The following is a 25,525-nucleotide window of genomic DNA, read 5'->3' on the forward strand; positions in this document are numbered from 1 at the left end:
ACTTTGGTGTCCCTGCAATTGGCTGATCGAACTGTTAAAATACCACGAGGAACGATTGAAGATGTCATAGTCAAGGTAGATAAATTTTATTTTCTAGTTGATTTCATCGTCCTTGATATGGCACCTGTGCCGAACCTTAAGAAACAGATCCCTATGATTCTTGGTCGTCACTTCTTAGCTACAGCCAATGCATGTATTAATTGTAGAACTGGGGTGATGGATATATCCTTTAGAAACATGAAAGTCAAACTGAATGTATTCCATGCCTCTGATCAACCCGCAAGGGAGGATGAGTGCTTCCTAGTAGACAAAATGAACGATCTTGTAGAAGAAGCCCTTCCCTATATTCTGGCAGATGACCCTTTGGAAGCATGTTTAGCCCATTTTGACATTGATAACTTTGATTTAAACAAGGCCATAGAAGAAGTCAATGTCCTACTTGACAATCCGTCTCCCACAAATTCTCATCCTTGGCATATCCGATATGAACCTCTTCCTACCCTTTCTAGTACGCCACAGTGCCCCTCCATCGAGTCTCCTCCTAAACTTGAGTTAAAGCCACTTCCGATAACCCTTAAGTATGTTTTTCTAGGACCCGAAGATACCCTACCTATAATTATCGCGGCTGATCTGTCTGACAAACAGGAGAGTCAACTTTTGAGTGTGCTAAGGGAATACAAACATGCAATTGGATGGTCCGTAACCGATCTGAAGGGGATTGACCCTTTCATTTTCATGCATCAAATTCACCTAGAAGAAGATGCGAAACCTACCCATGAAATGCAAAGGAGACTCAATCCTAACATGAAAGAGGTAGTCAAGAAAGAAGTAGTAAAGCTGTTGGATGCCGGAATCATTTACCCTATCTCTTATAGCAACTGGGTGAGTCCTACTCAAGTAGTACCAAAGAAGTCGGGCATTACTGTGGTTGAAAATGCAGAAGGAGAGTTGATGCCCACACGCACGACCACTAGCTAGCGTGTTTGCATTGACTATAGAAAGTTAAACTCCATGACTAGGAAGGACCATTTTTCTTTGTCCTTTATTGACCAAATATTGGAAAGACTAGCCGATCAGGATTTCTACTGTTTTTTAGATGGTTATTCTGGATATAACCAAGTGGCTGTGTATCCCGATGACCAAGAGAAAACCATTTCACATGTCCATTTGGGACATTTGCGTATAGAAGAATGCCATTTGGACTCTGCAATGCACCCGCGACATTTCAACGATGCATGATGCCAATTTTTTCTGACATGGTAGAAAAACTTCTAGAAGTATTCATGGATGATTTTTCAGTTTTTGGCCCCTCATTTGATGATTGTCTCAGTAATTTAGCCCTGGTTCTGAAAAGACGTACGGAGACCAATCTAGTGCTGAGTTGGGAAAAGAGCCATTTCATGGTTCAAGAAGGTATAGTCTTGGGACACATTGTGTCCAAAAGGGGTATTGAGGTAGATAAAGCAAAAGTTAATCTTATTTCTAATCTTTCTCCACCCAAATCTGTGAAAAAACTGTTGCCCAAGAAGACAACCCAAGAGGGGGGTGAATTGGGTTTTAAATAATAATTGCAAATTAAAATCTTAATGAGTAACTAATTAAACTTTATTGCAAGTGGATTAATTAGTTTACTATATGCAGTGGATGAGGGGAATGGGAGAGACAATTAAACAATCACAAACACAAGAGATTTTATAGTGGTTCGGAGCTAACCCTTGTTCCTACGTCCACTCCCCAAGCTTCACTTGGGAGTTCACTATAATCCCTCGGATTACAGCCGGTTGTTTTACAAGCTCACAACCCAACTTGTTGTTTTACGAGATCACAACGAACTCGGTCGGTTTTCACAGGCTCACCGACTAGAACCACCCGATTGTTTTTTTCGGGATCACAATCGAACCCTTACACCGTTGGTTTTAACCTCGGCTCACCAACAAACCTCTACAACCTTGATTCAATCCCCTGATTGAATCAACTAACAAGAAGACAGTTTGTAAAGAGTACAGAAAAAGCTTCTTAACAAGCAAATATGAACAATATAAATAATGTAGAGTTAGAAGCCCTCAAACAGATTTTGGAAGAGGAAGAAGGGCCTTCTCGAACTCTGAGTCTCCTCTTTGAATACACTGATGATCTGATGTCAGAGGAGAGCCTTGAATGCGAGGAAGACGTTTGGAGAATAGACTTCAATGCACTTCTTCCTTCTTTCTCTTGTATTAACTCTTGAAAGGCTTTGGTAGGTGGAAATCCCTTTTGCTTTGAATGGAGTCTCTCTTTCTTACTCTATTACTATTCACTCTGGCTATTTAAGCAATCCCCATCGAAAACTAGCCATTAGACACACTTTTAGAGCCGTTCTGCACAATCTGCAACTCCTGACAAAGTGTCCGTTGGGATCGGAGTCGACTCGCTCGATTTGGAGTCGACTCGGCTGTTGCTGGAGTCGACTCATGCTTTACTGGAGACGACTCGCCCACTGTTCAAAATTTGAAATAAAGTGTCGTCCCGTTCTGGAGTCGACTCGGCTAACCTGGAGTCGACTCGCCAATGTCCGGAGATGACTCTCCCTTCTGGAGACGACTCATTCTTCAGGATTCCAAAAATCTTTCTTTCGGTTTTACTTCCTCGAGTCGACTCGGATTCTCTTGGAGTCGACTCGGCTCTCAGAGCCAGAAAAACTGGTCTTCTGTCTTTGGAGTTGAACTGCCTCGGAGTCGACTCGGACTTTGCTGGAGTCGACTCGGCTCTCAGACACCGAAAAACTGGTCTTCTGTCTTTGGAGTTGAACTGCCTCGGAGTCGACTCGGACTTTGCTGAAGTCGACTCGACTCTCAGACACCGAAGTTGGCTCTTTGACTTTTAGTCTTGCATTCCTCTGAGAGTCAACTCTTGCTTCTTTTAGGAGTCGACTCGCCAACCGTCGGAGTCGACTCAAGTTCTTCTGGAGTCGACTCGTCTCTCAGAGTCCAAAACAACTTCTCTGTCTTTCTGTCTGTTACTCCTTGGAGTCGACTCGCACTTTGCTGGAGTCGACTCGGCAAGCATCGGAGTCGACTCGAATTCTTCAGGAGTCGACTCGGTGATAGGGTCTGAGATTCATCTTTCTGTCCTGCTGTCTGTTCTCAGTAGGAGTCAACTCGTAATGTGCCGGAGTTGACTCGAGTTTGTGCCAGAACGTCTGAAACACTTGGAGTCGACTCGAAATCTTCCGGAGTCGACTCGCGTTCCAGACTTTCGTTCAAACTGAGTTCCATACTTAGCCAAAATTTATTGAACCAAGGCTAGAGACAATTAAACATAAATTCACAAATATTTGGCTGAAACACTAGATTGAATTCATTAGTATAACATAAGATATACTCAAATGCTTTGAGCTCATCAAAATCAAATAGGGTTATAATCAATCACTCCACAATCTCCCCCTTTTTGATGATGACAAAACATTGAGTATTTGTAAAGTGAATTGCTCAACAAAAAAGGAGATTTATAATAAAGTTTTGAAATGAATTCAAGTGTCTAGTCATTTAATTTATCCAAAATTGAAAGGTGTGAAACAGTAAATCCTGAAGTTAAAGCTCCCCCTTTCATTTGGAATTATATAAGCCTTTATGTTATGTAATCAATTGTTTGGCTTATATGTGTTTAATGAATTTACTTTCTTAAAATTTCAGATTCTCCCCCTCAACATATGCATTCAATTTTGTTTAGATTCTTTGAATTTTCTTTTAATGTCTTGAAGCTTTTGAGCTTAACTTTTTATTTTAGAGGGAAAATCTGACAATTTGTTCTTGAGTATGATTCAACTAATCTTCGAATATCCCTTGAATAGATTCTGGAGATTACTCCTTTAGGAGCCCCAATCAGAGAGATAATGAGCCTCGAGGTATCGAATCCACTTAGAACAAATTAATTTTTGCTTTAAGAATTTTCTTTTTAGTGATTTCCTTTACATTTCAATTCAATATATTTTTCTTTAGGAGCCCCAATCAGAGAGATAATGAGCCTCGAGGTATCGAATCCACTTAGAACAAATTAATTTTTGCTTTAAGAATTTTCTTTTTAGTGATTTCCTTTACATTTCAATTCAATATATTTTCTCCCTCTTTTTGTCATCATAGCAAAAAGAAGTGCAGAACATAGAAAAGAATTGCACAGTTTGTAAAAAAATGTCTACTCATTGTATTAATGCTGAATTGAGTACAATTGTAAAAAGAAAATACAAGTATAGAAAACAAATACATCAAGAGATTGATAACTAAGCTACACTAGGGTTTCTTTGCAGTGGAGGATGAAGCTTCTCCTCTAAGCCTAGTCACTTGCAAGACTAAGCTTATCCCCTCCGAAACGTTCCCTAGTTGCTTGATGATCTCCGAGGTGGCCCTAGACTGTGTCGTGGTAAGCTCGGTCACGCTCGCCTGAAGGGTGTCCAACCTGAAGAGCAGTGCATGGGATAGTCTCTCTGCACCCTGGCTCTGGCTTCCTAGCTCATGTCTGATGCCGTCTCGCATCTTCTTCGTGTCGTCCTTGACGTCACTCATGTTCCAGTATTGAGCTTGGACCAGGCTGCGCACATTTGATATCTCCTCCCTCAAGTGCGCAGTCATCTCGGCTACTACTGCCAGGGTGGGAACTAGCTCGGTGGAGGGAGCACTCAAAGGACCTCGGAGCTCCCTCAGCAAGTCATCTCTCAGATCCCTCACTATCTCCTGCCGCAACTCTCGGAGCTGCTCAGAAGATATCCGGACCTCCAGAGGCTGCTGCTGAGAAGGTGGGGCAGTGGAGGTGGAAGGCTCAGTATAGGTATGAGCAGAGGTGGAAGGATAGGTGGGAGGATCTGTATAGTGGTCCTAGTCATGGTCAGGACTGAGTGAGTGATGAGTGGTAGGATCAGAAGATGTGGATGATTTTCTAACCCAGACTCCCCCTATCTTGTGGAATCCCATCATATGAAAGGTCCCCTCACCCATGCGATCTGTAAACCGCAGTGAGCGAGAGGGTTCCCCCTCAGGAATGGGGACCTCTAACTCCCTAAATATAAGGGTGAATAACATGCCATAAGGGAGGCTGAGCCTAGGTTTATCTAGGGGTTCACAAAGGTATTTGTAGATGAGTTTTGGAAAGTTGATGGGAGTGTCTTGGAGGAGGTAGAACATCAAGGCCAGGTCTCTCTCGGAAATGAAGTCAAACCTACCAGTCTTTGGGAAGAGAATCCTAGAGATGATACTAAGGAGAAGCCGCATTTCAGCCGAAAGCTGATTTGCGAACACCTCCTCTATGGGGGACAAGGGTGGACTCCCTAGGATGGCCGTAAGGGCCTCTGTCCTATCAGAGGGGTGTGTGGGAACAATCCCCTCACTCGAGAGATGGAGGACTCGAGCAATGAAGTCCTCCGAGATGAAAACAGGGACACCCATAACAGTTCCCTGGATACCCCCGCTAACCCGTGCGACTGTACCATAGAACTCCCTAACAAGCCCTGGATAGGTAGGGAGGTCAAGAGTGCAGAAAAACTCTAAACCCTGGGCTCTAAGGTGATGCCCTAGGTTGAACACTTTTCGGGAGAGGAAGTCAAAGTTGACTTGCCTCCCAGTAGAGACAACCTTCCCGGCGCATGAGCGCGAGGGAACCGGCCTAGACGGGCAAGGAACCGGAGGTGGTGGCCTCGCCGGTTCGTTCCGAGCCTTGGACCGTCGCTCGGCCCCGCTCGCGGAGACGGGTCTCTTTCGGCTCGGTACGACCTTCCTAGGCATTTTGACCTAAGGACGGGGAAGGACACGGAAACTAGGAGGAAAACTCGACGGAGAAAACCTAGACTGGGTCGGAGACGAGTTCGGAGACGGCTCTAGGATTTTGGAACAGTGTCGGCTGTGAATAGAAGTGAGGAATAAACATTTCGATTAGGGTTAAAAGTCGGATTCCCGACCTTGAGTCGACTCCCGTAAGTCGCGAGTCGACTCGACCTCGAGTCGACTCCCAAATATGCGCGAGTCGACTCCCCCATGAGCCGACTCTAAGATATGTCCGAGTCGACTCGAACCCTGGCACACAACCAAAAATATTGTTATTCTCGTGCCAAAAGAGAGAGTTATGAGCTTATCTAGGATTTAAGAACTGATTTGATGATCATAGATAAGAAATCCTATGTCCAACATAAACTAATCCTCAAAATCTATGAACTAGAGGAGAGTATCACTAGAATGGATCAATCACTCCTAACCCTCTTCTAAGTATGCAAAATCGATCTTCACTCAAAGGTTTTGTGAAGATATCAGCAAGTTGATCAACAGTACAACCAAATTGAAGTGTCACATCACCATTCAGTACATGATCTCTTATGAAGTGATGTCTTATCTCAATGTGTTTAGTTCTTGAGTGCTGAATTGGATTTTTAGTTAGATTAATGGCACTTGTATTATCACAGTTAATGGGAATTTTATCTTGTTTAATGCCATAATCTTCAAGTTGTTGTTTAATCCACAAGATTTGAGCACAACAACTCCCTGCAGCAACATATTCGGCTTCAGCCGTAGATAGTGCAACTGAGTCTTGTTTCTTGCTAAACCAAGAGATTAAGTTTTCTCCTAAGAATTGACATGACCCGCTGGTGCTTTTTCGATCAAGTTTGCAACCAGCGAAGTCTGAATCAGTGTACCCTATTAAGTTTATGCTCGAATCTTTAGAGTACCATAAGCCTATGGTTTTTTGTTCCTATTAGGTATTTAAAGATTCTCTTAACAGCAATTAAGTGTGATTCCTTAGGATTAGATTGATATCTAGCACACATGCATACACTAAACATGATATCAGGTCTACTTGCAGTGAGATATAATAAAGATCCTATCATACCTCTATACATCTTTTGATCTACTGATTTACCTGATTCATCTTGGTCTAGTTTGCATGATGAACTCATGGGTGTGCTGATTGACTTGTTTTCTTCCATATCAAACTTCTTAAGCATCTCCTTGATGTATTTAGCTTGATTGATGAAGATCCCTTCTTCAGATTGTTTGATTTGGAGCCCGAGGAAATAGTTCAACTCTCCCATCATGCTCATTTCAAATTCACTCTGCATTAGGTCAGCAAATTCTTCGCAGAGGCGATTGTTAGTAGCACCGAAAATCATATCATCTACATAAATCTGAACTACTAACATATCTTTGTTTTTCTTTTTTAAAAATAATGTTGTATCAACGTTCCCTCTAGAGAATTCATGGTCTAACAGAAATTTGCTAAGTCTTTCATACCATGCTCTAGGAGCTTGTTTCAAACCATAAAGTACTTTGTTTAATTTATACACATGATTGGGGTATTGATGATTTTCAAAACCAGGAGGTTGTTCTACATACACCTCCTCATTAATATACCCATTCAAAAAGGCACTTTTTACATCCATTTGAAATAATTTGAAATCTTTAGAGCATGCAAATGCTAGTAACAATCTAATTGCTTCAAGTCTAGCTACAGGAGCAAAAGTTTCAGCAAAGTCTATACATTCTTCTTGATTATAGCCCTTTGCTACTAGTCTAGCCTTGTTCCTAATCACGATTTCATTTTCATCAAGTTTATTTTTATATATCCATTTAGTTCCTATTATTGAGTATTCAGTGGGTCGTTCAACTAGGTTCCATACCTTGTTTCTAGTGAATTGGTTTAGCTCTTCTTACATTGCATTTATCCAATTTACATCATTTTCAGCTTCTTCTATGTTTTTAGGTTCAAAGTGTGAGACAAATGCTAGATGATTATTTAAGTTCCTAAGAGATGCTCTAGTTCTAATAGGTTGAGATGGATCATCTAAAATTAATTCCTTAGGATGCCCATGAGCATACCTCCAAGCCTTAGTCAGCCCATGATCCACAATTGCCTCTTGGCTTGTTGATGCATCTCCAATTAGCTTTGGTTCATTTTCTTGTAATGTCATCTCATCAATCTTTTCTTCAAGAATTTATGCATCATCATCAAGAGCTACTTTCTTGCTAGAAGAGATATCATTAGTATCATCAAAAACAACATGTATAGACTCTCCAAAAACAAGGTTTCTTTTGTTAAATACTCTATAAGCTTTACTTGATGTAGAATATCCCAAAAAGATACCTTCATCAGATTTAGAATCAAATTTACCTAAGTTATCTTTGCCATTATTATGAATGAAACACCTACATCCAAAAACATGAAAATAGTTTACTTTGGGCTTTCTATTTCTCCAAAGTTCATAAGGTGTTTTCTTTATAATGGATCTCAATAAAACTCTATTTAGTATATGACATGATGTATTAATGGCTTCTCCCCAAAAGTACTTAGGGAGGTTACTTTCACACAACATGGTTCTAGCCATTTCCTCTAGGGTTCTATTCTTTCTTTCTACAACTCCATTTTGTTGTGGTATCCTAGGTGCAGAGAAATTATGAGTTATCCCCTTTTTACTACAGAATTCATCAAATAGATGATTTTCAAATTCCGTTCCATGATCACTTCTAATAGCTATGACTGAAGCATTTCTTGCATTAATTACTTCCTTATGAAATTTCTTAAATACAGAAAATGCTTCATCTTTATGAGCTAAGAACATGACCTAAGTATATCTAGAAAAATCATCTACAATAACAAGACCATATTTGTTTCCACCAAGACTTGTGGTTCTAGTTGGTCCAAATAGATCCATGTGTAGTAGTTCAAGAGGTCTAGAGGTAGAGACACAATTTATGGATTTAAAAGAGCTCCTCGATTGTTTGCCATATTGACATGCTTTACAAATTTTATTTTTCTCAAATTTTAGTTTTGGCAAACCTATTACAGAATCTCTTTTAACTAACTTAGATATTGTATCCATACTTGCATGTCCTAATTAACGGTGCCATAACCAACTTGCATCATCAACCTTAGTATCACTAGCTACTAAGCAAGGACTGTTTTTAGCAAAATCTTCAAGATCTACTACATAGACATTTCCACGTCTTATTCCTTTGAATACTAAGCTATTGTCAATTGAGTTGGTTATGATGCATAGGGATGGTTTAAACAGAACATCAAAACCCTTATCACATAATTGACTTATGCTAAGTAAGTTATGTTTAAGACCATCTACCAATCGTACATTATCAACAAAGGTTGAGGAGGTGATTTGTATTTTACCTATACCAATGATGTGACCTTGATTATTGTCTCCAAATGTCACTGCACCTTTCTTTTTAGACTCTAGGGTGAAGAATTGCTCCTTGTCACCCGTCATGTGTCTTGAGCAGCCACTATCCAAGTACCAACAGTTTTTGTCGACTTTGGCTGCAAGACACTCCTACAAAAGGAAATCATATAATTTTAGGTACCCAAGTTTTCTTAGGTCCTTCAAGATTAGTAAAGTTGGTTCCTTTTGGAACCCAAACCTTTTTATTTTTTCTTTTAGCTCCTACCTTCCTATGGTCACACACATTAGCTTTATGTCCTACCTTTCCACAGCAAAAACAGGTTATATTCTTAATTTTACTTTTCCCTGCTTTCACAAAAAAGTTACTAAGGAGCTTTTGCTTATTCTTAGGTTTGTATTCTAAACCAGCTCTATTAAACACAGCTCGTTGATTGTTAAGTATCATTTCCAATTTTTCAGAACTATATGTAAACTTTTCAACAATAGGTTTGTATTTTTCAAGCTCTTGTGTAAGCTTTTGTTTTCTGTTTTTAGTATGTTTAAGTCTTTTGTGAGATTATCTTTTAAAGTTTGTTTACCGTTTTTAAGTTCTGAAATTTTCTTGGTTAGTTTTTCGTTATCTTTAATTAAGGTATTAGTTTTTTGAATTAATTTTTGGTTGCTTGTTTTAAGTTCTAAATTTTCTTTAATGATAAAATCCTTGTCCTTAATTAATTTATCATACTTATGGAAGTGAGATTGATTAGTTAGTTTTAGTTCTTTATTCTTAAGATTTATTGTCTTATATTCATCCATTAGTTCATTAAACGCATCATACAATTCATCAAAGGTAAAATCTAAATGCGTTTCAGATGTTACCTCATTTTCATTCGCCATGAAGCAGAATTTGGCCTTTTCCTCTGGTTCCTCATCCGATGATGATGATGATGAATCGGAGTCCGACAGAGTGGAGACGAGAACTTTCTTTTTCTTATATCTGCTGCCCTTCTTCAGCAAGGGACAGTCAACTCTGAAATGTCCCGTCTTCTTGCATTCATAGCATCCGATTCCTTCATTTTCCCGTTCCTTACCTTTATCCTTGTTGTAAGAACTTGAGAGACCTCTCCTTTGATGAAAGGACTTCTTCCGGTTGATGAACTTTCTGAACTTTCGTACGAGAAGAGCCTCATCATCATCTCCCTCATTATCTTCTTCTTCGCTGCTGCTACTGCAAGATAAATCCTTGTTAGAAGAAGTAGATTTGAGGGCTATTACCTTTTTCTTATGAGAGGATTCTTCTTCGCTGTGTTGTTTCATTGTGAGCTCGTGCGTCATTAGGGATCCAAGAAGCTCCTCAAGTGGAAGCTTGTTCAAGTCCTTGGCTTCTTGAATTGCCGTTACCTTGGCCTCCCATGACCTTGGCAAACATCGAAGAATTTTCCTGACAAGGTCACTGTTAGTATAATTTTTGCTAAGGCTTTTTAGGCCATTGACAATATCGGTAAATCTAGTAAACATGCAAGTGATAGTTTCATTGGATTCCATCTTAAATAGTTCATATTTATGAACTAGTATATTTATTTTAGATTCTTTTACTTGATTCGTGCCCTCGTGGGTCACTTCAAGTCTATCCCATATCTCTTTTGCAGAATTGCAAGTAGAGACTCTATTGAATTCATTACGGTCTAAAGCACAATAAAGCACATTCATTGCTTTGGCATTTAGTTGTGCCTTCCTAATATCATTGTCATCCCAATCTTTTTCAAGTTTGGGTATAGTAACACCCTCTACAAAGATTGATGGGATGTATGGTCCATTAAGTATGGTGGTCCAAATCTCATAGTCTTGAGCTTGGATAAATATCCTCATCCTAGCCTTCCAATAGGAGTAGTCGGTTCCATTGAAGAATGGAGGTCTATGGGTGGACTGCCCCTCAATATGAGAAGATCCAAATGGGGTTGTCATTTTGATCTTTTACTCTTTTGGTAGAAGAGTTCCGGCTCTGATACCACTTGTTGCCCAAGAAGACAACCCAAGAGGGGGGGTGAATTGAGTTTTAAATAATAATTGCAAATTAAAAACTTAATGAGTAACTAATTAAACTTTATTGTATGTGGATTAATTAGTTTACTATATGCAGTGGATGAGGGGAATGGGAGAGACAATTAAACAATCACAAACACAAGAGATTTTATAGTGGTTCGGAGCTAACCCTTGCTCCTACGTCCACTCCCCAAGCTTCACTTAGTTGTTCACTATAATCCCTCGGATTACAGCCGATTGTTTTACAAGCTCACAACCCAACTTGTTGTTATACGAGATCACAACGAACTCGGTCGGTTTTCATAGGCTCACCGACTAGAACCACCCGATTGTTTTCCCAGGATCACAATCGAACCCTTACACCGTTGGTTTTACCTCGGCTCACCAACAAACTTCTACAACCTTGATTCAATCCCCTGATTGAATCAACTAACAAGAAGACAGTTTGTAAAGAGTACAGGAAAAGCTTCTTAACAAGCAAATATGAACAATATAAATAATGTAGAGTTAGAAGCTCTCAAACAGATTTTGGAAGAGGAAGAAGGGGCTTCTCGAACTCTGAGTCTCCTCTTTGAATGCACTGATGATCTGATGTCAGAGGAGAGCCTTGAATGCGAGGAAGACGTTTGGAGAATAGACTTCAATGCACTTCTTCCTTCTTTCTCTTGTATTAACTCTTGAAAGGCTTTGGTAGGTGGAAATCCCTTTTGCTTTGAATGAAATCTCTCTTTCTTACTCTATTACTGTTCACTCTGGCTATTTAAACAATCCCCATCGAAAACTAGCCGTTAGACACACTTTTAGACCCGTTCTGCACAATCTGCAACTCCTGACAAAGTGTCCGTTGGGATCGGAGTCGACTCGCTCGATCTGGAGTCGACTCATGCTTTACTGGAGATGACTCGCCCACTGTTCAAAATTTGAAATAAAGTGCCGTCCCGTTCTGGAGTCGACTCGGCTAAACCTGGAGTCGACTCGCCAATGTCCGAAGACGACTCTCCCTTCTGGAGACGACTCGTTCTTTAGGATTCCAAAAATCTTTCTTTCGATTTTACTTCCTCGAGTCGACTTGGATTCTCTTGGAGTCGACTCGGCTCTCAGAGCCAGAAAAATTGGTCTTCTGTCTTTGGAGTTGAACTGCCTCGGAGTCGACTCGGACTTTGCTGGAGTCGACTCGGCTCTCAGACACCGAAAAACTGGTCTTCTGTCTTTGGAGTTGAACTGCCTCGGAGTCGACTCGGACTTTGCTGGAGTCGACTCGGCTCTCAGACACCGAAGTTGGCTCTCTGACTTTTAGTCTTGCATTCCTCTGAGAGTCGACTCTTACTTCTTTTAGGAGTCGACTCGCCAACCGTCGGAGTCGACTCGAGTTCTTCTGGAGTCGACTCGGCTCTCAGAGTCCAAAACAACTTCTCTATCTTTCTGTCTGTTACTCCTTAGAGTCGACTCGCACTTTGCTGGAGTCGACTCGGCAAGCATCGGAGTCGACTCAAATTCTTCAGGAGTCGACTCGGTGACAGGGTCTGAGATTCATCTTTCTGTCCTGCTGTCTGTTCTCAGTAGGAGTCGACTCATAATGTGCCGGAGTCGACTCGAGTCTGTGCCAGAATGTCTGAAACACTTGGAGTCGACTCGAAATCTTCCGGAGTCGACTCGCGTTCCAGACTTTGGTTCAAACTGAGTTCCATACTTAGCCAAAATATATTGAACCAAGGCTAGAGACAATTAAACATAAATTCACAAATATTTGGCTGAAACACTAGATTGAATTCATTACTATAACATAAGATATACTCAAATGCTTTGAGCTCATCAAAATCAAATAGGGTTATAATCAATCACTCCACAGAAACAAATCCGTTCTTTTCTAGGCCATGCTGGTCTTTAATGTCGCTTCATTAAAGACTTCAGCAAAATCTCTAGGCCCTTGTGCAATCTCCTTGCCAAGGATATACCCTTTGTCTTTGATGAAGCATGTAAAGTGGCCTTTGAAAAACTCCGATCTAAGTTGTCTACAGCACCTGTCAGACAACCTCCCAATTGGACCCTTCCATTTGAACTTATGTGTGATGCTTTTGACTATGCCATTGGGGCGGTTTTAGGGCAACGGCTAGAGAAGTTACCTCATGTCATCTACTATGCTAGTAAGACACTCTCAGATGCGCAATTGAATTATACCACTACTGAGAAAGAATTACTAGCTGTAGTATTTGCTCTGGACAAGTTTCGATCCTATCTCTTAGGATCCAAGGTTATTGTATTCACTGATCATTCTGCTCTTCGGTACCTCCTTTCAAAGAAGGACACCAAGCCTTGCCTAATTTGATGGATCCTGTTGTTACAGAAATTTAATTTAAAAATTCGTGATAAGAAAGGTACCACAAATGTTGTAGCAGACCATTTATCTGGAATCCTTCTCGAACCTTCTCATAACATTTCACCACTTCATGACTCCTTTCCAGATGAACAATTGTTTGAGGTACAACAAGTAAAAACACCATAGTTTGCCAACATAGTGAACTATCTTGTTATAGGACAAATTTTCGATCATTGGTCCAAGCAGGACAAGGATCGATTCTTTTCGCAAGTTAAGTTCTACTTTTGGGATGACCCCGATCTATTTAAGTACTGTCCTGATCAAGTAATCCGTCGATGTGTGCCGGAGTGTGAATTTCAGAGTATTCTTGATTTTTGTCATACCCAAGCCTGCGGAGGACATTTTGGAGGTAGAAAAACTGTAGCTAAGGTCTTACAAAGTGAATTTTATTGGCCCTCATTATTCAAAGATGCTTACAATTTTTGCCAAACTTGTGAGCGATGCCAACGAATGGGTACAATCACCCGTAGAGATATGATGCCACTTAACCCCATTTTAATTATAGAAATTTTTGATATCTAGGGTATTGACTTCATGGGTCCCTTCCCGCATTCTTTTGGTTTTGAATACATTCTTGTCGGGGTTGACTATGTCTCGAAGTGGGTAGAAGCAGTTGCCACTAGGACTAACGATCATAAGGTTGTGGTTAAGTTCTTACAAACAAACATATTTAGTCGCTTTGGCACACCCCGAGCTATCATTAGTGATGGGGGATCACATTTCTGCAACCGATATTTTGAAGCTTTGGTTCGTAAATATTCAATCATCCACAAAGTTGCCACCCCGTACCATCCCCAAACAAGTGGACAAGTTGAAGTTTCCAATAGGGAGATAAAACACATCTTAGAGAAAACAATATGCCCTGATAGAAAAGATTGGTCTCAAAGATTAAACGATTCTCTCTGGGCCTATCGTACTGCCTATAAAACTCCTATTGGCATGTCTCCTTATCGACTGATTTTTGGTAAAGCTTGCCACCTACAGGTAGAACTTGAGCATAGAGCTTTTTGAGCCATTAAAAAGTTTAGCTTTGATATGGCAGCAGATGGTTCTAACCGGAAACTTCAACTCAACGAGTTTGAAGAGTTACGCAATGATGCATATGAAAATGCCAAAATTTACAAGGCAATGACTAAGGCTTTTCATAACAAATCCATTAACCGTAAGTCTTTCGAGCCTAATCAAAAGGTTTGGCTATTCAATTCTAAATTGCATCTCTTCTCTGGTAAACTTCGCTCTAGGTGGGATGGTTCCTTTTTAGTTAGGAAGGTTTTTCCTCATGGTGCGGCAGAAATTCAGAACATTAGTGATGGTCGTGTCCTGAACGTCAATGGTCAATGATTGAAACCTTACATAGAATGTGTTGCAGATGGACAGTTGATTGAATCCCTTGATTTAATGGATCCTATTTATCGGGATAATTAAGGATGCACTGCGTCTGGCTGAAGACATTAAACTTAGCGCTTGTTGGAAGGCAACTTAATTTTCATAGGTTATTTTTGCATATTTTTTTGTCACATTTTTTTGTAATTTCTTAACAGGAGTCCTCATATTACTGATGCAACTAAGGTAAAATGCTTCTATCCTCCATATGCATCAAATTTTCATTCAAAATAAAATAATAAAATAATAATAATATTAAAAAAAATATTGAGGACAATGTCTAAACTAGGTTGGGGGTATAGGATTCGAATTTTTGAAGAATTTTTTCACATTTTCGCATTTTTGAATAAGTTTTCAAAAAAAAAACCTAATTTCTATGCTTTAGTGCTGAAATGACAAACACACAAAGTATATTAAATCTAAAAAGCCCAATGACTAGTTAGGAGTAAGACAATTTGAGTTCTTTTCATTAAAAGTTCTTTTAGTGAGTTGTAAGATAATTTTTATTTTGAAATTTCACAACACACATAGCCTGCACTTCTAAGGATTAGATTCAATATTATGTTATTAAATCTGGTAACAACCTTAAGTCCTGATGAATCATACCTATCTAATTCACTATTATCTCATAAAAAATAAAAATAATTTAGTCAGGTACATCGAAAAGGGCTACCTATTGTCAAAGATCAGCGGGCTTGTATGAGGAACCCGAGCATAGGTCCATAGGGGAGTCTTGATGCTCAACACCTTATGCCATCTGGTGTGGGAGTGTTGACTGAATGCTCGCTACACGGAGGAATCATTACAAGAGTAAAAGTGCATAATTTATTTATAAATACAAAATAAATAAATAAATAAATAAAACAGCGAAAAAGAAAATAATATTGACCTTGAACAAGACGATAGTGTGAAAGCCATCATTGTAAAAATTCGAGTAAACTGGAATATTACAGATAAAGCTCATGAGGTATTAAGGTAAACATCCACAACTCTCGAAATTCTACAAGATAGGATGATTTTGAATCAGCGATTAGGTCTTACTGACCAATTCTTAAAAACTACTAGCTTTAGCAGTATTTTGGGAGATCTAAAGTCTTAGCTTGTGTATGGTCCAGATATCACCGAGCACCCAAGTATAAATTAGCCTTACAACTCTCTAACGGAAACTTAAGAACTTCAACTTAAATTGCATACTGACCTAGGATTTGGGCTGACTTAGTAATTAAAACATTGTGTGCTTTTAAAATTTTTAGCACTTATGCATTTGAAATTAGATTTTATAAAACAGTAAAATAAATTGTTTAGGTAGCGACAGCAGTTTGTGGGTATCTGAACCGGAAACCCTCACGAGACAAAACTCGTCCACTAGGGCCACATAGGGGTTTAAAGCCTTATTGCATATGGTAAATGCAATCGTGATTCCTGCGACAGTGAGTTAGTTTTTATTTTGCTCGAGGACTGGCAAAATATAGGTTGGAGGGTGTGATAAGTGCTAAATAATGTATATATTTAACTATTTTACACAGCACTTATCATTATTTTTTTTGCACATATTTTAAATTTAACATAAGAAAATGTGTTCCCCTTCATCATTGCATTGTTAAAAATAATTCGAGTTTGCTTAATTTTATTGGTCGAGTCTAATGTGTGCAGGTCAAGTCGAACTAATTAGGATAATGTCTGAACTAATGTGTGCAGGTCGCGTTTGCAGCTGAACCTGTGTCCACGTCATCCTTTTCCTCCCCTATTTTAGCTTCAACCAATCCGAGGCACTCTCTTCAGCCCGTTTGCATGTCACTCGGAACCAAGAAGCAAGCCAACCATCAGCCGAATCATCTACGGATCCTTCCCAACTCCCTTGTTTCTTTCCCAATACTAGGCTCAGCAACCAACTCCCCTATTCACACCTTGCTGAGTCCATCCCACGCCTAGCCAATCCCCTGCTTCCTTCCCATGCGATGCTCCACGTCACACCCGTATTATCTTTCCTTCTCCGAACACCAGCATCATGCATGGGTCGCTGGCTCATTACATCTCCACGGGATAAAATCAAACCCACAGACTTCCTAGCTTCCACATTCATCCTCTTCTCCCTCCGCATACCCATCAGCTCCATCCAGCCACTTGCAGCTTTATCCCTTCTTCGAAACAAATCCCAGCATCCCCTGTTCCCAATCGAATGAACATCCTTATCCTATCTCCCAACCAACTCCAAGCTTCATCCCGTTGTGATCTTCTCTTCTCCCGTTCGGATCAAGCAACCAATATCACCCTGTTTCACGTTCATCCCGTTCGCAGATTGATTCCATTCCCACGGATCCCGTCCAGCCAACGGAAACATCCCCGAGCTCCAAGGATAAGCATTCAAGCCATTCACAAATCTAAATCCTCTGTTCAACTGCCAGCCGCTTCTCAACTGAACAGCTTCTTCCCGAATTCCATGGATTAATAGCTTTAAATTTCATCCTGTTCACCTCATCCTCCTGAATCATTCGCGATTGAGCTTCATCTCCCAGCCGTGAACATCATCATCCCCTGCTTCGGAATAGAGCTTCAGCCGTCCGGCCGAGATCCTCTCAACGTCCAGCCTCTCGCATCCCAGCATCTGGAAGCCAGCTACCCATTCGAAGATCCAATCTTTCACGGATCGCATCCCAGCAAATCCGAGCATCCATGCCATCCCATGCATACCGCGGATCAGCGGCATCGGCTCCTTCCGTGTGTTCTTCCCAACTTCCAGAACAAGAAGCCAGCAAGCAAAGCTTCTCCAAGGATTCGAATCAGATCTACAATGTTTTCGGATCACTTCACGTCCATAGAGCGAGTAAATCCAACAGCTCCTATCTGCAGAACAAATCCAAACATCCGTGGCCCTCCCAATGAATTCCCTCATCTCAGCCGTAAGCAATTAGCCCCCTGTTCCAACGACCGGATGAGCTCAATCTTTGCATCCTTATCCTTGATTCAAAAGAGGGGAGGAGAGAGAGGTGGGCAGGCTATAGAATGCAGTCGATACGTGAAGGCTAGGGCATTCTTCCTTCTTCCCCATCGGGATCTGAATCTTCTATTCTCATGTGACTTCCCATAGAGTGCATGAGAGGGAGAGAAGTTTGGTGTATTTTGGGAATAACTTCCCACATATAAAAAAATAAGAATGAAGTGCTAAGAAGGGAGGAAGAGAGGAAGCCGATCGTGATACAAATGGGAGCCCGCTGCTGTGCCACTGCTGCTGTCGCCCACGACTTCATGGAAGGCTGAGCTCCTCTCCAGGGCTGGATGCAGCCCTAGCAAGAGGATAAGGGTTTTGTATTTTTTTTATTCTTGGGGTTATATGAACTTATTGTTTTTAATGGATATCTTCTTTTATCTCACGTTTAATTTCTGTAATTTTAAATGTGGAGTTTATACAATTGTTCTTCATGATCACTAAGTAAATATAAGATAGTCCATGCTTAGGAAAGATGCAGTGTCCTGTCACATTAGTTTAGGGTAGACATTTCATGCTAACTGAAGATGGATTATTCCCAAATTACTTTTGTGAATTTCTATTTCAAGGCTTATTAGGCTTGTAACCGATCTGCATAATAATCCAAGAATAAAATAAATTATAACTAACCCTTATTCCTGAGTTAGTGGTGAATTTCTTGCCCTAGGTTCCCTCATACTGATATCACTTTAATTGCATTTCTTATTAAATTGCTTAGTTTAATAGTCTTCACAAATTTTCTTTTTCAAATATTTTTAAGAAAACAACTGTACCCCAATTTCTGTGGATCGATACTCGTAATCACTATCCTACCAGATACGTGCTATTGCGTGGTCTTTAAAGTTGACTATCAAGGAGCAAGGCACCCAATCCTTAGGGCGTGCACATGAAGTTTGGGTTTGATTTTTGGTTTGTTTATTTTGTCAATTGAATCCTCTTTTGCCTACCAACCTTCACACCATATTCTTTTAGGTTTCAGAACTGATTTGTAGTCCTTCATCCCTTCCTTCTCACATCCAATAACCATAAACCATAGCCATCACATAAGGAAATATAGAGTAAGAGATTTCTGCAGCATATCCTAGGCTGCACCACATTTCAATGCCTTCCCTACGCCATCAATTGGTATCAGAGCGAAGATCCGTATACCAAAGCATAGTTCCACATCAATTCCATAGTTGTCTAAGCCTCAACAAACTCATCACGCCACCCTATCATCAACCAGCATCCAACACGCTCCAAAGAGTCATCTCATGATTTTATTACAACAACCAATCAGCCATCAACCGCCCATACATCTCCATAGTTTCAAGCCCCAAATCACCCAACCTCACGCCTTCATATATGAGGAGTTCTAAACACTTAAGGACTCTAACTTTTCTTCATAATCCATGCCATCCTGGAGTCCTACTTCGATTAGGATTTTGAAATTCGACAAATCCCCAATCAGCCGCCTACACCAAACATCCATCTCCCAGCAAAGATCCTTTTGCTTCATCATGAGTATCTGGAGTGGACGTCCCTACAACAATGAAAAATAACTAGAGAGAGAAATGGCCGAAGTCCTCCAACAAATCGCTTCCTTGAACCAAAAGTTGGAGGCCCTTTGGATGCACACCTTCCATGGGCAGAACCACTCCGAGGATAATCATGGTGTCCACGGTGATGCTAAAAGTTCAAATCCAGGTAACCCTGTTGCTGATGTTCCTTTTTTGGGGGATCTCCCACCCCGACACCTACCTAGAGGCCCCAGAGCACCGAAACCAACAAATCCTCGCATGGGGATGCACTACGAGAACCAATCAGTGGTTTAAGAGAATTTTTGTCTAAATTTAGGTACCCCTAAGGGTCCTTCAAGATTAGTGGTTTTGGTTCCTTTAGGAACCCATGCATACCTACTTCCATTATCTAGAGAATACCTTTAATTCTACAAAATTTTGAAGTATGTCCAAATTTATAGCAATAAGTACATTTAGTCTTATGAACATGTGGATGAATATCTATTTTTCTTTTACCTTTTTCATCAAAGAATTTTTGAAAATGTTTTACGTTCTTCATTTCTCCATAACCAAGACCAGCTTTATCAAATACACATTTTTGCATGCCAAGTATATGCTCAAATTTTTTACTACTATATAAAAATTTAGAGAATGTCTTCTTGAGAGCATCAATCTCAACTTTCAAATTTTCATTTTCTTTCTTAATTTTTTCATGCTCATCATTGTAAGCTAATTTACTTATTTCTTCTTTGTGTATTTCAACAACATTCACAAGTCTATCATTATCCTTTTTCAATAGTTTATTTTTCTTCTTTATTTTAATAAAGGCACATCAAATAATCACTTATCTCTACTTCAACATCATTATCCTCTTTGGCCATGAGGCATAGGTTAGTGATTTTATCTTTTTCTTCATCAGAAATTTACTCATCATTGCTATCATCCCATATTGCCAGCATAGCTTTCTTTTTTTTTCTTTTCTTCTTTCTTTTTCTTTGCATATGGACATTCGAATTTGATGTGTCCTGCCTTATTGCGTCCATAACAAATAATTTTTTGTTTGTTTTGATCACCTTTTTGAGAGTGATAGTTATACCTTTTGTTTGAGTTCTTGTTGCCATACTTTTTGATGAAGATTCTTCTTAACTTTCGTGTGAGTAGTGCTATCTCCTCATCCTCATCCTCTTCATCATTTGATGTGGATTCTTCTTGTGATTTCAGGGCAATCATTTTACCTTTGTAGCGTGTGGCACCATCCATTTCCTCTCTTGTCTTCATGATAAGTTCATGGGTTGTGAGGCATCCCATAGGCTCTTCAAGATTGTGATCCTCTTGGTTCTTGGAGAATTCTGTTATGGCTGTTCTTTTAGCTTTTCATTGACTAGGTATGCTGACCCAAAGATTGATTTTGATGATCACAAAACCTTGAAGTATAATTACTAATGGTTGTGTTGCAAAAAGAAAGATAAATTGTTTTGCAAGGAATATAGCAAGTTGGAAGAATGCAAGAAAGCTTCAAAAGTTCTCAAGAAAAGTTGGAAGAAAGCCACACTTCATTGGCCCAATTTTGAAGTACAAAGAATTCAAGTTGGAGAGACAATTATAAAGAAAAACTCAAAAGAACAGTCCTCGAGTCAACTCCTGAAAGCTTAGAGTCGACTCTGGCACTTTGAAGTACCATGGCACAAATAGCAGTTTTCAACGCTACAGTGCTCGAGCCGACTCCTACTATTCACGAGCCGATTTCTGCTACAGTGCCAAGTCGACTCCTACTTCATTTGAGCCGTCTCTCTCAGTTAGGACAGAAAGTAGTTTTCAGCACTACAGTTCTCGAGCCGACTCCAGCTACTGTGCGAGCTGACTCCAACTATAGTGTCGAGCAGACTCCTATTCACGAGTCGACTCATGCTTCAGCCGAGTCGACTCAAGCACGCTGGGAGGCATAACGGCTAGTTTTTTCTCGACTCCAACGGCTCTATTTTTATCTCTAATGGCTAGATCTTTGTTCCCACACCATCCAAAGCTATAAAATCAAGGAGAGAGCAAGGGGAGAAGCAGAGAAGTGGGAGAGAACACATAGGAAAGAGATTTCAAAGAGATTTTAAGATAAACCTTCCAAAAGCACAAAAGGGCCATTCAAAGCAAAAGAGAGAGCAGAAAAGAATCTGAGTGAATCTCAAAGCTTTCTCTCCAACTGTGTGTTGTCTCAGTGATCCTCTACCTCATGCAAAATTAGAAGAGGGTCAAATAAAGAAGAAGCCGAGTTCTTTCATCTGCGAAAGTTGTTTGAGGGCTTCTTCTCCTTACTCTATTTATTTATATTGTTATATCTGCTTGTTTGAGAAGTTTGTATTTGTTTTAAACTCCTATTCTGACATCTTGTAACTTGATTCAATTAAGGGATTGAATCAAGGGGTTAAGGGTTGTTGGTAAGCCAGTGAAAACCAATGTTGTAGGTTGTAGTTGGTAATCCGGAAAAAACCAACTAGGTTGGGTTGTGAGCCCGTGAAAACAGTCGGATTGGTTATAGTCGGTGAGCCTGTGAAAACCGACCGAGTTCGTTGTGATCTTGTGAAAACAACAAGTTAGGTTGTGAGCTTGTAAAACAACCAGCTGTAATCTGAAGAATTATAGTAAAATTTTCAAGAGATCTTGGGGAGTGGATGTAGGTGCTGGGGTGCACCGAACTACTATACATCTTTGTATTTGTGATGCCTTATCTTTTGTACTTCATGCATTACATTCATATTTTATTATGTAATAGCTCTAGCTTTGTTTCCCACTGTTTTACTTGTAATTGCCTAGAGCTTAAGTAAGATAACATCTTATCATTCCGCTGCATTCAATTCAAAGTTAATTAGGGAACATAATTTTTAGAAAATCCAATTCACCCTCCCTCTTGGGTTGTCATCTTGGGCAACAAGGTAAAGTCCATAGGACTTTGATGTCTTCATGAGGCTCCATCTTGAATAGTGCATACTTCATGGTAAGGATGTCAATCTTAGACTCCTTGACTTGGCTTGTTTCTTCATGAACTATTTTAACTTTGTCCCAAATCTTTTTGGCCGAATTGCATGTAAATATCCTATTGAACTCATTCATGTCCTAAGCACATTGTAAGGCATGCATTACTTTAGAATTAAGACATATTTGCCTTCTATCTTCTTTATCATGTTCTTTTCTTTCTTTAGGTACTTAAACATCATTAAAAATTTTCATTGGAATGTAAGGACCATCAAATATCTTACCCTATAATTCAAAATCAAGAGATTGTATATATCTAGTCATGTTATTCTTCTAATAACCATAGTTAGAACTATTGAAGAAAGGAGGCTTATTAATAGATAAACTACCACTAGCTATTGTAATAGAATTTTTACACTAAGCAATTAAACACACAATATGTTGCCCAGTGGATACAACCCAAGAGGGGGGGTGAATTGGGTCTTTTAAAACTTTTAGGCTACTTCTAACACTTTTCAATTAATTATGTTAAGTTGTATAGATGCACAGTGGAATTTAAACTTAGCAACAGTTTGATTTATTGAGTGAGACTTGATTAAGTAAATTGAATATGCTTGCAACTAAAGGATGCGCGGATAAGAGTTAAGCAAGCAATTTATCTAAGTAAGTAAGTGAGCAAGTTAGACAATCACAAACACAACAAACATATAGTGGTTGTGCCCTTTCCACGGTTACTACTTTACCCCAGCACCTACATCCACTCCCCAAGACCTCTTGGAAATTTCACTATAATCCTCCAGATTACAGTCCGGTAGTTTTGCGAGTGCACTACCCAACTCATTGTTTTACACCGGGCTAACAACGAACCCTACAATCCGGTAGTTTTTCGAGTGAACTACCCAACTCGTTGTTTTACCCCGGGCTAACAACGAACCCTACAATCCCCCAATTTTAACTTAGGCTTGGGACGCCTATCCCTTGTTCCAAGTCCCTTGACTGAAACAAGCTCAATATTCAAACGTTTTACAAAAGATTTGAAAGCTCTTAAGAAGCAAATATAACAATGAGAAACAATAAAATCGGAAGAACCCTTTTTGCCGTTGGAAGCGTGGATGATGGTGGTTCTTCTGATGTGGATCACGTTGGCTTGAATGCGAGCTTTGATTGCCAAGTGGGAGTGAGTAGATGAGCTCGAAATCAGATGGGAAAGCTTGAATGCACTTGATTTCTCCTCTTGAAAGCTCTAACTCCCTTGAACCTCTTTTTCTTTCTTCTTTCTTGAATGATCTTGTGTTGGGTTGGTTAGAAGTTGTTGAGAAGCACTTAAGAGGTCCCTTTTATAGCCCAAAAAGCAAATATAGCCGTTAGACACAAAGATATGACCGTTTGAAATTCAAATCTACCTGAAAAAGTTGTCAGTCGCGTCCCAAGCGCTCCGGGGACGTCTCCGCGCTTTACGGGGACGTCTCCGCTTGTTTGCGCTTTTTGCATGGGGACGACTCCGCTGCTTCGGGGACGACTCCGCGCTCCGGGGACGTCTCCGCGCTTTACGGGGACGTCTCCGCTTGTTTGCGTTTTTTGCATGGGGACGACTCCGCTGCTTCGGGGACTACTCCGCCGTTATATCTCCGAAAAACAAGTCTTCTGGAATTCTCTGAGAGAGTCGACTCCGCTTTTTCAGGGGACGTCTCCGGACGTGCCAGTTCTTCCTGTTTGTGCCAGAGACGTCTCTGAGACAACCCGGAGACGTCTCGGCTGTCCCTGATCTGTTTTCTTCAGCTCAAAAATTCTTCAATAAATTCTTGAAAAATATGGGAACTTGCCTAGACATTTCTTAACAATACTCTTAATTAACCAACTAAAATCCTCAAATAACTTGTTAAGATAAAGGGAATTATGCTCTAGTGTTTTGTATTCATCAAAATCCATTAGAGGGTCAACACAATAGAATCAAGCTCTAAAACCAATTGAAATCAACACCTAAGAGGGAGGATGAATTAGGTGTCTATAAAAAACAAAGGCAAATTAAAACAAATACTAACAATCAAGCCAACCAAATAAGATATATAATCACAAGATAAGAGGGATAGGGATAGAGAGATGAAACCAATATTATGAGATAGTTCGGCCAAACCCTTGCCTACGTCTATCTTCTTCCAAGGACAGCCCTGTCTTGAGGTTTCACTAATTGTAAAACTCCTTACAACATTCAAGTTGGAGACCACCAACTTGCAACAGCATCACAACTTAAAAACCACCAAGTTGCACTTTCCAATCTAATACTCTACTAGATTGAATACTGTTGCTGGTCGTCCAAACCGAGAACGATTGACACGACGGTGTGAACGGGGTTCCGCCTGAGTTGTCTTGGTTGGTGCTGGTTGCGCTCCACCTTCCGCCAAGGAACCTGCAAACAAGCCTTGCACCACCACCAGGGTGGTGATGGCCCTCCGACGGTCAAGTCAGAGGAGATTGGAGGAGGAGAGATGATAATCACAAGTGGGAGAGAGTGCTCTGGGAGGTATTGCTTACCCCCCCCTTCTCCCCCCAGCCGCATATATACCTGGCTGGGAGGTCTCTCAGGGGGGTTTGTCGTCGTGGGGCACGATAGAATGGCCACTGACATGGCCGTTATGGGGCGTCGTGGAGCAGCGCTGGGTACGGTCATGGCAGGGCGTAGTGGAGCTCCGCTTTGTACGGTTGATACAGGAGATCGTGGGCAGCATCGGGTACAGCCGTTGCAGGGAGTAGTGGAGCAGGAGGCCGCGGCGTGCCTCTGGAGAATAGCCTGTCGTTATCAAAAGATCTCCGACTCGGGGTCGGAATGCTGGATCATAGGGCAGCCGACCCGGGGTCGGGCTGCGGAGCCGAGGAGGTCCGACTCGGGGTCGGAGTGCTGGATCATAGGGCAGCCGACCCGGGGTCGGGCTGCGGAGCCGAGGAGGTCCGACTCGGGGTCGGAGTGCTGGATCATAGGGCAGCTGTAGCTTTCCTGGATACGCGTGCCGATCACGTGGGGCATGGCGGCTCAATTCCCCCATAACAGTAGCCCCCCACTTCCGAGCCTGGAACCAGAAGGGGAACAGGTGAAGGGAGTGATGTTTCGAGATTGCCGCCATCCTTCGGAGAGGCGCGCGCGCTTCAAGCTT

The 25,525-nt window shown here is 40.7% G+C and overlaps 1 long non-coding RNA gene across 1 annotated transcript; it reads left to right on the top strand.

Moving 5' to 3' along the window:
• Positions 1 to 17,117: 17,117 nt before the first annotated feature.
• Positions 17,118 to 23,755, top strand: LOC120107422. The gene is made up of 3 exons (XR_005509209.1): positions 17,118 to 17,201; positions 20,903 to 20,905; positions 23,745 to 23,755. It is a non-coding gene; the product is annotated as an uncharacterized LOC120107422 (long non-coding RNA).
• Positions 23,756 to 25,525: the final 1,770 nt, after the last annotated feature.

Source organism: Phoenix dactylifera, unplaced genomic scaffold, assembly GCF_009389715.1.
Source record: "Phoenix dactylifera cultivar Barhee BC4 unplaced genomic scaffold, palm_55x_up_171113_PBpolish2nd_filt_p 000859F, whole genome shotgun sequence".
Lineage (NCBI taxonomy): Eukaryota > Viridiplantae > Streptophyta > Magnoliopsida > Arecales > Arecaceae > Phoenix > Phoenix dactylifera.